We start from the raw sequence: 12,460 nt of genomic DNA, 5'->3' as shown, positions 1-12,460 counted from the left end.
TCTATGTATACATATGCATAATTAATGTTCTTGAATATATATAGATAATACATGGGATAAATGAAATAAATACTAAGACATACATATATATATACACACATATGTGAACTAAAATAAACAAATTATATATTGTGTATCAAATTATATATTGTGTATATATATCTATATATCTATCTGCTTCCAAGGATGGATCAGTGGTAAAGAATCCAACTGCCAATGCAAGAGACACAGAAGATGAAGGTTTGATCCCTAAGTCTGGAATATTCTCTGGAGGAGGAAATGGCAACTCACCCCTGGAGTGAGTATTATTGCCTGGATAAGTCTGTGGACAAAGGAGCATAGTGAGTTGCAGTCCACGGGCTTGCAAAGAGTTGGGCATAACTCAGCATTCACACATGCATTCACCTCCAAGGAACAAAATGGAAAGATTACATCTTACGTTCATTGGAGAAAAAATGTTGTTAAGAACACAGAAAAAAAAATTTTTTCCAACCTGTAACAACTTGTTCTCTAGCATGTTGACTTTTCAACATTATAGAAACAGCATGGCTCTTACAGTTATGTCTTTATACCAGCATCACAAGCTGAAGGGAAGCAAGCAGACAGAAAACATGAGGTTTGATCTTATCAATTAAAAATAATTCCCCTATATGCTCTGAAGCATTTTCCCCTTATATATGAAAAGTGAATTTGCTTTTGAGAATATTCAATTATCTTAGATGAATAAATATGTAGTTTATAAGATATAGGTAAAATTAGTAATTTTGAACATAGACATTTTAACCAGTAAGCAAATAGTTGTTAGACATAAGCAGATTTCATAAGGTATATTATTTAAAAGGTAAGTAGTTAATAAGCCAATCAAGTGTTTGAAGAACCAAGAGATACTTAATCTTCATGAGGTACTGGTGTAGTAAATATTTATGATATACTAAATATACGTGTGGGGTTTCCCTGGTGGCTCAGTGGTAAAGAATCCATTTGCCAATGCAGAAGATGTGGGTTCAATCCCTGAGTCAGGAAGACAGCCTGGAGAAGGAAAAGTCAACCCATTTCAGTATTCTTGGCTGGGAAATCCCATGGACAATGGAGCCTGCCCCATTCTGCAGTGCATGGGGTTGCAAAGAGTCAGACTGAGAACACACACACAAATACACATGAGGCTCAATATACATCAGTTCAGTTCAGTTCAGTCGCTCAGTCATGTCTGACTCTTTAAGATCCCATGAATCGCAGCATGCCAGGCCTCCCTGTCCATCACCAACTCCCAGAGTTCACTCAGACTCTCATACATCGAGTCAGTGATGCCATCCAGCCATCTCATCCTCCGTCATCCCCTTCTCCTCCTGCCCCCAATCCCTCCCAGCATCAGACTCTTTTCCAATGAGTCAACTCTTCGCATGAGGTGCCCAAAGTACAGGAGTTTGAGCTTTAGCATCATTCCTTCCAAACAAATCCCAGGGCTGATCTCCTTCAGAATGGATTGGGTGGATCTCCTTGCAGTCCAAGGGACTCTCAAGAGTTTTCTCCAACACCACAGTTCAAAAGTATCAACTCTTTGGTGCTCAGCCTTCTTCACAGTCCAACTCTCACATCCACACATGACCACAGGAAAAACCATAGCCTTGACTAGATGAATCTTTGTTGGCAAAGTAATGTCTCTACTTTTGAATATGCTATCTAGATTGGTCATAACCTTCCTTCCAAGGAGTAAGCGTCTTTTAATTTTATGGCTGCAGTTACCATCTACAGTGATTTTGGAGCTCAGGGAAAAAAAAAGTCTAACACTGTTTCCACTGTTTCCCCATCTATTTCCCATGAAGTGAAGGGACTGGATGCCATGATCTTCGTTTTCTGAATGTTGAGCTTTAAGCCAACTTTTTCACTCTCCACTTTCACTTTCATCAAGAGGCTTTTGAGTTCCTCTTCACTTTCTGCCATAAGGGTGGTGTCATCTGCATATCTGAGGTTATTGATATTTCTCCTGGCAATCTTGATTCCAGCTTGTGTTTCTTCCAGTCCAGCATTTCTCATGATGTACTCTGCATAAAAGTTAAATAAGCAGGGTGACAGTATACAGCCTTGACATACTCCTTTTCCTATTTGGAACCAGTCTGTTGTTCCATGTCCAGTTCTAACTGCTGCTTCCTGACCTGCATACAGATTTCTTAAGAGGCAGGTCAGGTGGTCTGGTATTCCCATCTCTTTCAGAATTTCCCACAGTTTATTGTGATCCACACAGTCAAAGGCTTTGGCATAGTCAATAAAGCATAAATGGATGTTTTCTGGAACTGTCTTCCTTTTTTGATGATCCAGTGGATGTTGGCAATTTGATCTCTGGTTCCTCTGCCTTTTCTAAAACCAGTTTGAACATCAGGATGTTCACAGTTCACGTATTGCTGAAGCCTGGCTTGGAGAATTTTGAGCATTACTTTATTAGCATGTGAGATGAGTGCAATTGTGTGATAGTTTGAGCATTCTTTGGCATTGCCTTTCTTTGGGATTGGAATGAAAACTGACCTTTTCCAGTCCTGTGACCACTGCTGAGTGTTTCATATTTTCTGGCATATTGAGTGCAGCACTTTCACAGTATCATCTTTCAGGATTTGAAATAGCTCTGCTTGAATTCCATCACTACCACTAGCTTTGTCATAGTGATGCTGTCTGAGTCCCACTTGACTTCATATTCCAGCATGTCTGGCTCTAGATGAGTGATCACACTATTGTGATTATCTGAGTCGTGAAGATCTTTTTGTACAGTTCTTCTGTGTATTCTTCCCACCCCTTTTTAATATCTTCTGCTTATGTTAGGTCCATACCATTTCTGTCCCTTATCGAGCTCATCTTTGCATGAAATGTTCCTTTGGTATCTCTGATTTTCTTGAAGAAATCCCTAGTCTTTCCCATTCTGTTGTTTTCCTCTATTTCTTTGCATTGATCACTGAAGAAGGCTTTCTTTTCTCTTCTTGTATTCTTTGGAACTCTGCATTCAGATGTTTATATCTTTGCTTTTCTCTTCTCTTCTTTTCACAGCTATTTGAAAGGCCTCCCCAGACAGCCATTTTGCTTTTTTGCATTTCTTTTCCACGGGGATGGTCTTCATCTCTGTCTCCTTTACAATGTCACGAACCTCATTTCATAGTTCATCAGGCACTCTATCTATTCAGATCTAGGCCCTTAAATCTATTTCTAACTTCCACTGTATAATCATAAGGGATTTGATTTAGGTCATACCTGAATGGTCTAGTGGTTTTCCCTAATTTCTTCAATTTAAGTCTGAATTTGGCAATAAGGAATTAATGATTTGAGCCACAGTCAGCTCCCAGTCTTGTTTTTGTTGACTGTATAGAGCTTCTCCATCTTTGGCTGCAAAGAATATAATCAATCTGACTTTGGTGTTGACCATCTGGTGATATCCATGTGTAAAGTCTTCTCTTGTGTTCTTGAAAGAGGGTGTTTGCTATGACCAGTGCATTTTCCTGGCAAAACTCTATTAGCCTTTGCCCTGCTTCATTCTGTATTCCAAGGTCAAATTTGCCTGTTACTCCAGGTGTTTCTTGACTTCCTACTTTTGCATTCCAGCCCCCTATAATGAAAAGGACATCTTTTTTGGCTGTTGGTTGTAAATGGTCTTGTAGGTCTTCATAAACCATTCAACTTCAGCTTCTTCAGCATTACTGGTTGGGGCATAGACTTGGATTACTGTGATATTGAATGGTTTGCCTTGGAAACGAACAGAGATCGTTCTGTCATTTTTGAGATTGCATCCAAGTACTGCATTATGGTCTCTTTTGTTGACCATGATGGCTCCTCCATTTCTTCTGAGGGATTCCTGCCCACAGTAGTAGATATAATGGCCATGTGAGTTAAATTCACCCATTCCAGTACATTTTCATTCGCTGATTCCTAGAATGTCGACATTCACTCTTGCCATCTCTTATTTGACCACTTCCAATTTGCCTTGATTCATGGACCTGACATTCCTGGTTCCTATGCAATATTGCTCTTTACAGCATCAGACCTTGCTTCTATCACCAGTCACATCCACAGCTGGGTATTCTTTTTGCTTTGGCTCCATCCCTTCATTCTTTCTGGAGTTATTTCTCCACTGATCTCCAGTAGCATATTGGGCACCTACTGACCTGGGGAGTTCCTCTTTCAGTATCCTATCATTTTACCTTTTCATACTGTTCATGGGGTTCTTAAGGCAAGAATACTGAAGTGGTTTGCCATTCCTTTTTCCAGTGGACCACATTCTGTAAGATATACACAAGTGTCTCAAAATACTCCAGCACTAAATATTTATAAGGTCTTATTGGGCTACCCTAGATAACATATTAAAAGCAGAGAAATTACTTTGCAAACAAAAGTCTGCCTAGTCAAGGCTATGGTTTTTCCAGTGGTCGTGTATGGATGTGAGAGTTGGACTGTGAAGAAAGCTGAGCGCAGAAGAATTGATGCTTTTGAACTGTGGTGTTGGGGAAGACTCTTGAGAGTCTCTTGGACTACAAGGAGATCCAACCAGTCCATCCTAAAGGAGATCAGTCCTGGGTGTTCATTGGAAGGACTGATGCTAAAGCTGAAACTTCAATACTTTGGCCACCTCATGCAAAGTCTTGACTCATTAGAAAAGACCCTGATGCTGGGAGGGATTGGGGGAGGGATTGGTAGAGGAGAAGGGAACGACAGAGGTGAGATGGCTGGATGGCATCACTAAATCGATGGACATGAGTTTGAGTAAACTCTGGGAATTGGTGATGGACTGGGAGGCCTGGCGTGCTGCAAATCATGGGTTGCAAAAAGTCAGACACAACTGAGTGACTGAACTGAACTGAACTGAATTGATTGGGTCACCTACTGGTAACATCCATTCTAGCCCTGTGAGTTCTCTGCTAAAGAGACACAAATACATGCTATGGCTACTCATCAGAATTTTTGAGAAGCTACTATTTTTTCTTGCAGCTCTATAGTGGAGCAAATGTCTTTGGTTCAGGACATCTGTCATTTGGCTCAGTTGTTAAGAGTCTCCATTCTGGTCCTCATACCTACCAGCAGGGCATTTAATAAGACAAAGAAACAGGATACATAAACACTGCATACCCTGGATTCAGAAAATGAGGTGCTTCCATCTTGCTTGCATCCTATCCTAAATGTGTTAATCAATATCACCTCTCTCCCTTGCATTTCACTTAATTTTGATAAGCCCTGTGATTGGATCATTTTAATTTGGTTTGTAATCTTTCTGGACCATGCCCCCTGGGATAGCTTACTTGTAGTGTTTGTGGAGGCTACCATTGCATGAAGGTTATTTTCCAGCAGTACAACATATAACTGGACAGAGATGGGTCCCAGAGCTATTCCAAGTGGAAAGGGAAATTGGGAAAATAACGATCTGTCAAAGAAAACCGATTTGATAAGACTGGCTTGCACTCTGTGCAAGAAATTAAAGCATGAAATGATTGCTGGTCAATTTTAGTATCTGACATAGAATTATGCTCTTTGTTTACAAATGTGTGCTTCATTTTATAATTAACATGTTTTTCTTTGTAGAGCTTGGAAATCAAGAGAGGTTTTCTTATAGGTTCCTTTCACTCCATATGGAGTGAAAGAAAAATTAAGTAATTATCTCATGCATTGGCAGATGTAATACAAGCATGAGACATATAAATAGCTGAAGTCACACAATAGTTTTTGCCAAATTCGGGCAAAAACAACTGTTAATTTTGAGTCAGCTCAGTTACTTTATATTATGTTTTATTCATTTTTTCATAGAAAGTAATTTCCTAAAATTTTAACATTTGTGGTTAAGAGAATTTCCTGAAATATAATACCATTATTATTCTTGAATGAGGTAGACGTGGTGCAGAACAAGTAGAAGAGACAAAACATGCTCTGTGCCTCTAAAAATTTGCTAATTTTACAAAAGTTAGAAATTTTGAAAAAAACATATAAAACTATATTTATGTAGGAAATGCCTGATTTGTGTGTAAGGTCCAAAGGTTAAAATAAGCATAAATATAGCTTACAGCCTTATTTATAGAATAAGCATAAGACAATATACGTAAAATGCCTAGTATAACACCTGCCTCATTTTGGGGACTAAATGAATAAGTAGTTATTTTTATCTTTTTTAATACCTTTTTGGACATTAATGAATTTCAATGTCAACAGAAAAATGTAATTTGGACACAAATACAGGTTTACTCTAGAATGAGAATCCTAAAGATTCCTGGATATCTTTTAAAGCACGTTTATTAGTCATTTACAAAAATTCACTTTAACATTCCTTTCAAGTAAGCTACCCTGATGTACTTAACATACTATTAATTTGCAAAGCTGATGAGCAAGAGAAAATGAATTGGGTAGTAAAATTGTAAAAGAAGTGTATGGACATTTAGTAATTGTGCTAAGAAATTAAGGCAATTATAGAAAAAATTCAGGCTAAATGCGATTGAAGAGGATTTTTTTAAAACATTTATTATTCAGATGACTCATCTAAAATGGATAACTGCTCTGACTGATTATTGCTCAAGACTATTTAATTTATTTAAATGACTTAATCACTGAAAACTTCATGTTGAAGTTTGTGTTTCAGGTAATTATTGAAGGAGAAAAAAGTTACTTGGCAGTAGACCTCAGTCTGAAATTAGAAATAAAATGAGAACAATATAACATGCACCATGAAATTTCTCTCAAGGTTAATGATAATTCACTTTTAAGAACTATATATTCAGACATTGCTGGCTCTTTGCAAGACTGAAGTAAGTGAAATTTGTCTTTGAGGCATGCAGTCATTACTTATTACCCTTTGTTTTACTCTGAGAACCCTCACACCCTCGTTTCTTAGGCCCCTCCAATTTATGCTACTGGTGACTGCCTTCGACTATGAGCATGTATACACCAATCAGTGCAGTCCCCAAGAATATTTTCATTTTTAAGTCTAAACTCCAATAATGGTATGAAAATCTATATTTTCATCAATTGCATTTCAAGGAAAGAAAGGAAGATTTTTATTTGGTTTTAATTCACTTTGTTTTTCAAGAGGAAGAAGAAAGGAAAGAAAAATGAAGGTAACTTCCAGAGCTTTGAAAAAGCTTTTAGAGAGGGTAATCATATGACCTAGTTTTATCAGAAGAGTACTAGTTAACATTAGTTTTTCTGGCATAATTATTAATTGAGTTCCATTTGACCTTTAAAAAATGGCATGATTTGGAGGATAATTATAGAAACATCTATTTATTTATGTCTGAAATTAATGGATCACACTTCACTTACATGTTTTAAAATGTTTTATAAGTAAGTAGTACATATATTTGTAAAGTTAATGTCCCAATTAACATATAATGCATATTCCTTCCAGGCTTGTTTATGGGAAAATTTCCTTCCCTCTGACATTTGTTCTGAAAGAGCAAGACTTCTATAAGAAAACCTCTCCTGATGTCTCAACTCTGCAAAGAAAAGTGAGTCACTCAACTTGTAGGAGTTTTCCACTGGTTTATATTTTTATATGTGCAGGCTTAATTTCATGTAAATTATGGCACTATATACATGACATAGAGATAAGATAAAAATTAGAACTACAATAGCAAAAATTAAATCACCAGATTTCATGATTTTAATATAATAAATGTTTGTTTTCCATTAAAGGAAGTTATGAAGTAGTTTGGGAAATTCTTTGAAGGCTCCTTGTAACTGGCAGTTTAACAATCTTATACTTCTCTGTTGTGTCTCCACAATCTCAACATGAGTGTTTCAGGATTACTTCAAGAATAAAAGAAAATATGGAATATTCTGAGGGGTCTTTTTTATTATTTCAACCCCAAATGACACTTGTCACTTTCACCCACAATCCATTGCTAAAAATAGCCAAAATTTTGATCATAAAATATCTCTTTATTTTATTACCATTAAAGAAAACATTCATCATATCTCCACAAAAATTTCAACCCATCACTACATCCAACTCAAAAGTCTAGAATCTCTGGTAATACATAGCAATCTTTATATCAAGTCAGATGTGACTCCTGTATGTTATCAGCCTGAGTTCAACAACTTCTTGTTCAGTCATGTCCAACTCTTTGCAACTTCATGGACTTCAGCATGCTGGGCTTCCTGTCCATCACCATCACCCAGAGTTTGCTCAAACTCATGTCCATCAAGTCAGTGATGCCATTCAACCATCTCATACTCTGTTATCCCCTTCTCCTTCTGCCCTCAATCATTCCCAGCATCGGAGTCTTTTCCAATGAATCAACTCTTTACAGCAGGTGGCCAAAGTATTGGAGCTTCAGCTTCAGCATCAATCCTTCCAATGAATATTCAGGACTGATTTCCTTTAGAATTGACACTGAATTGATCTCCTTGCAGTCCCAGGAACTCTCAAGAGTCTTCTCCAACATCACAGTTCAAAAGCATCAATTCTTCAGTGCTCAGAAATCTTTATAGTCCAACTCTCACATCCATGCATGACTACTGGGAAAAACATATATTTGACTATATGGGTATTTGTCAACAAAGTAATGTCTCTGTTTTTTAATATGCTGTCTAGGTTGTTCATAATTTTTCTTCCTAGGAGAAATTGTCTTTTAATTTCATGGCTGCAGTCACCACCTGCAGTGACTTTGGAGCCCACGAAAATAAAGTCTGTCCCTGTTCCCATTGTTTTCCCATCTATTTGCCATGAAGTGATGGGACTGGATGCTATGATCTTAGTTTTTTGAATGCTTAGTTTTAAGCCAGCTTTTTCACTCTCCTCTTTCAATTTCATCAAGAGACTCTTTAGTTCCTCTTTGTTTTCTGCCATACGGGTGGTGTCAACTGCGCATCTGAGGTTATTTCTACTTTTCCTAGCTTCACCAAGTACTCAGTGGTAAAACAAGGGTGAAATAATTGCAATTAACACTTCTACTGAAAAAGGGAAGTCAAAATACTCCTGGCCTTAAAGATCAGAACAGATATAAGTGAAAAAGAAATGGAGACAATAGTGAAGACCAAAAAAACTAAAAGCTGGTCCTTTGATAAGATTTTAAAAATGACAATTTTGCAGACTCATCAAGAAAAAAACTGTGACTCAAATCAATAAATGAAAAAGGAGAGGATACAACAGACAATGCCGAAATGCAAAGGTTCATAAGAGACTACTAAAAGCAACTATATGCCAGTAAAATGGACAGATTTAAAGAAATGGACAAAATCTTAGAAAAGTATAATTTTTCAAGACTAAACCAGGAAGTAATAGAAAATATGAATAGATCAATCACAAGCACAGAAATCAAATCTGCAATAAAATTTTTTTCCAACAAACAAAAGCCCAGAACCAGATGACTTCACAGGCAAATTCTACCATGGCTTAAAGAAGCACTGACACTTATTCTGCTCAATCTCTTCCAGAAAATTGCAGAGGAAGGAAAACTCCCACATTCTGTGAGACCACAAACACCCTGATACCAAAATCAGACAAAAATGTCACGATAAAATTACAGGCCAATATCATTGATGAAAGTAGATGTAAAAATTCTCAACAAAGTTCTAGCAAATAGAATCCAACAATACATTAAAATAATCATACATCATGATCAAGTTGGCTTATCTCAGCAATGCAAGGATTCTTCCATACATGCAAACCAATCAGTATGATACATCATATTAACAAACTAAAAGATTAAAACATTATAATCACCTCAATAGATACAGAGAAAGCCTTTGAGAAATTTTAACACCCATTTATGGTAAAAATGCTCCAGAAGTGCAGACATAGAAGAAACATACCTAAACATAATAAAGGCCATATATACAAACTCACAGCAACTGTTTATGTCAACAATGAAAACTTTAAACAATTTCTTCTAAATCAGGAACAAGACAAGAGTGTCCATTAATATTCAACATAGGTTTGGAAGTCCTAGCCACAGCAATCAGAGAAGAAAAAGAAATAAGAAGAATACATATTGGAAAAGAAGTAAAGCTCTCACTGTTTGCATATGACATAAATTTATACATTGAAAACCCTAAAGATGCCATCAGAAAATTAGTAGAGTTAATCACCAAATGTATTAAAGCTATAGGACATAAAATTCATATACAGAAATCACTTGCATTCCTGTATGTTAACAATGAATTATCAGAAAGAGAAATTAAGGAAACAATTCCACTCATCATTGCAAAAAAAAAAAAAAAGAATAAAATCCCTACAAATAAACCTATCTAAAGAGATAAAAGACCTATGTGCAAAAAATTATAAGACATTGGTGAAGAAAATCAAAGATGATACAGATGGAAAGATATACCATGTTCTTGGATAGGAAAAATTAATAATGTGAAAATGATTATACTATCCAAAGCAATCTACAGATTCAATTTAATTCCTATCAAACTACCAATGATATTTTCACAGAACTAGAGTAAAAAAAATCATAATATGTTTGGAAATACAAATGATCCTGAATAACCAAAGCAATCTTGAGGGAGAAAAACGAAGCTGGAGGAATTAACTTTCCTGACTTTAGACTATACTGCAAAGCTACAGTTATCAAGACAGTATTGTACCGGTACAAAATATAGGCCAACAGAGCAAGACAGAAAGTACAGAGATAACTCACACACCTATGAGCACCTTGTCTTTGATAAAGGAAGCAAGAATATACAATGGAGAAAAGACAGCCTCTTTGATAAGTGGCACTGGGAAAACTGGACAGCTACATGCAAAAGAATGAAACCAGACACCTCCTTCAGTTCAACTCAGTTCAGTTGCTCAGTCATGCATGTCTGACTCTTTATGAACCCATGGATTGCAGCATGCCAAGCCTCCCTGTCCATTACCAACTCTCGGAGTTTACTCAAATTCACGTCCATTGAGTTGGTGATGCCATCCACCATCTCATCCTCTGTAGTCCCCTTCTCCTCGGCCTTCAATCTTCCCCAGCATCAAGGTCTTTTCAAATGAGTCAGTTCTTCGCATCAGGTGGCCATAGTATTGGAGTTTCAGTTTCAGCATCAGTCCTGATTTCAGCATCCGGACTGATTTCCTTTAGGATGGACTGGTTGAATCTCCTTGCAGTCCAAGGATCTCTCAAGAGTTTTCTCCAACACCACAGTTCAAAAGCATCAATTCTTCAGTGCTCAGTTTTCATTATAGTCCAACTCTCACATCCATACGTGACTACTGGAAAAACCATAGCCTTGACTAGATGGACCTTTGTTGGCAAAGTAATGTCTCTGCTTTTTAATATGCTGTCTAGGTTGGTCATAACTTTCCTTCCAAGGAGTAAGCATCTTTTAATTTCAAGGCTGCAAGTCACCAACTGCAGTGATTTTGGAGCCCCCCAAAATAAAGTCTGCCACTGTTTCCAGTTTCCCCATCTATTTCCCATGAAGTGATGGGACCCAATGTCATGATATTAGTTTTCTGGACGTTGAGTTTTAAGCCAACTTTTTCACTCTCCTTTTTCACTTTCATCAAGAGGCTCTTTAGTGCTTCTTTGCTTCCTGCCATAAGGGTGGTGTCATATGCATATCTGAGGTTATTGATATTGATAGAACACCTCCTAATACCATATATACTCACACAGACACACACCACAGACACACACACACACACACAAACTCAAAATTAATTAAAGACTTAAAAGGAAGGCCATAAACCATAAAGTTCTTACAGGAAAACATAGGCTGTACACTCCTTGCCAGAAATCACAGCAAGATCCTTTATGACTCACTTTCTAGAGTAATGGAAATAAAAACAAAAATAAACAAGTGAAACCTAATTAAACTTAAATTTTTTTCCACAGCAAAGGGAGCTATAAATAAGATGAAAAGACCAACCTCAGAATGGAAGAAAATAACAGCAAATGAAACAACTAAGCAGAACGTGTACACAGATATTTATCCAAAGAAGTCATACAGATGGCTAATAAAGGCAACAGTACTGGAGTGGGTTGCCATTGCCTTCTCTGAATAAACACATGAAAAGATGCTCAACTTCACTCATTACTGCTGCTGCTGAGTCACTTCAGTCGTGTCTGACTCTGTGCAACCCCATAGACAGCAGCCCACCAGGATGCCCCATCCCTAGGATTCTCCAGGCAAGAACCCTGGAGTAGGTTGCCATTTCCTTCTCCAATGCATGAAAGTGAAAAGTGAAAGTGAAGTCGCTCAGTCATGTCTGACCCTCAGCGACCCCATGGACTGCAGCCTTCCAGGCTCCTCCATCCATGGGATTTTCCAAGCAAGAGTACTGGAGTGGGGTGCCATTGCCTTCTCCATCACTCATTACTAGAGAAAAAAAAAAAGTATCACTTCACACTGGTCAAATCAGAATGGCAATCATCTACAAACATTAAATGCTGGAGAAGGTGTGGAGAAAAGTGAACCCTCTTGTTTTGTTCATAGGAATGCAAATTGATATAGCTAGTCAGGAGAGCACTGTTGATATTCCTTAAAAATCTAGAAATAAAACTACCAT

At 37.3% G+C, this 12,460-nt stretch overlaps 1 long non-coding RNA gene across 1 annotated transcript; it reads left to right on the top strand.

Moving 5' to 3' along the window:
• The first annotated feature begins 220 nt into the window (after nucleotides 1-220).
• On the top strand, nucleotides 221-12,046 carry LOC133258453 (uncharacterized). The gene is made up of 3 exons (XR_009740030.1): nucleotides 221-298; nucleotides 7,361-7,460; nucleotides 11,787-12,046. It is a non-coding gene; the product is annotated as an uncharacterized LOC133258453 (long non-coding RNA).
• Nucleotides 12,047-12,460: the final 414 nt, after the last annotated feature.

This window comes from Bos javanicus, chromosome 12 (genome assembly GCF_032452875.1).
Source record: "Bos javanicus breed banteng chromosome 12, ARS-OSU_banteng_1.0, whole genome shotgun sequence".
NCBI classification, from domain to species: domain Eukaryota; kingdom Metazoa; phylum Chordata; class Mammalia; order Artiodactyla; family Bovidae; genus Bos; species Bos javanicus.
The sequence above is the reverse complement of the archived record's forward strand: the minus strand, read 5'-3'. Positions and strand labels throughout refer to the sequence as shown.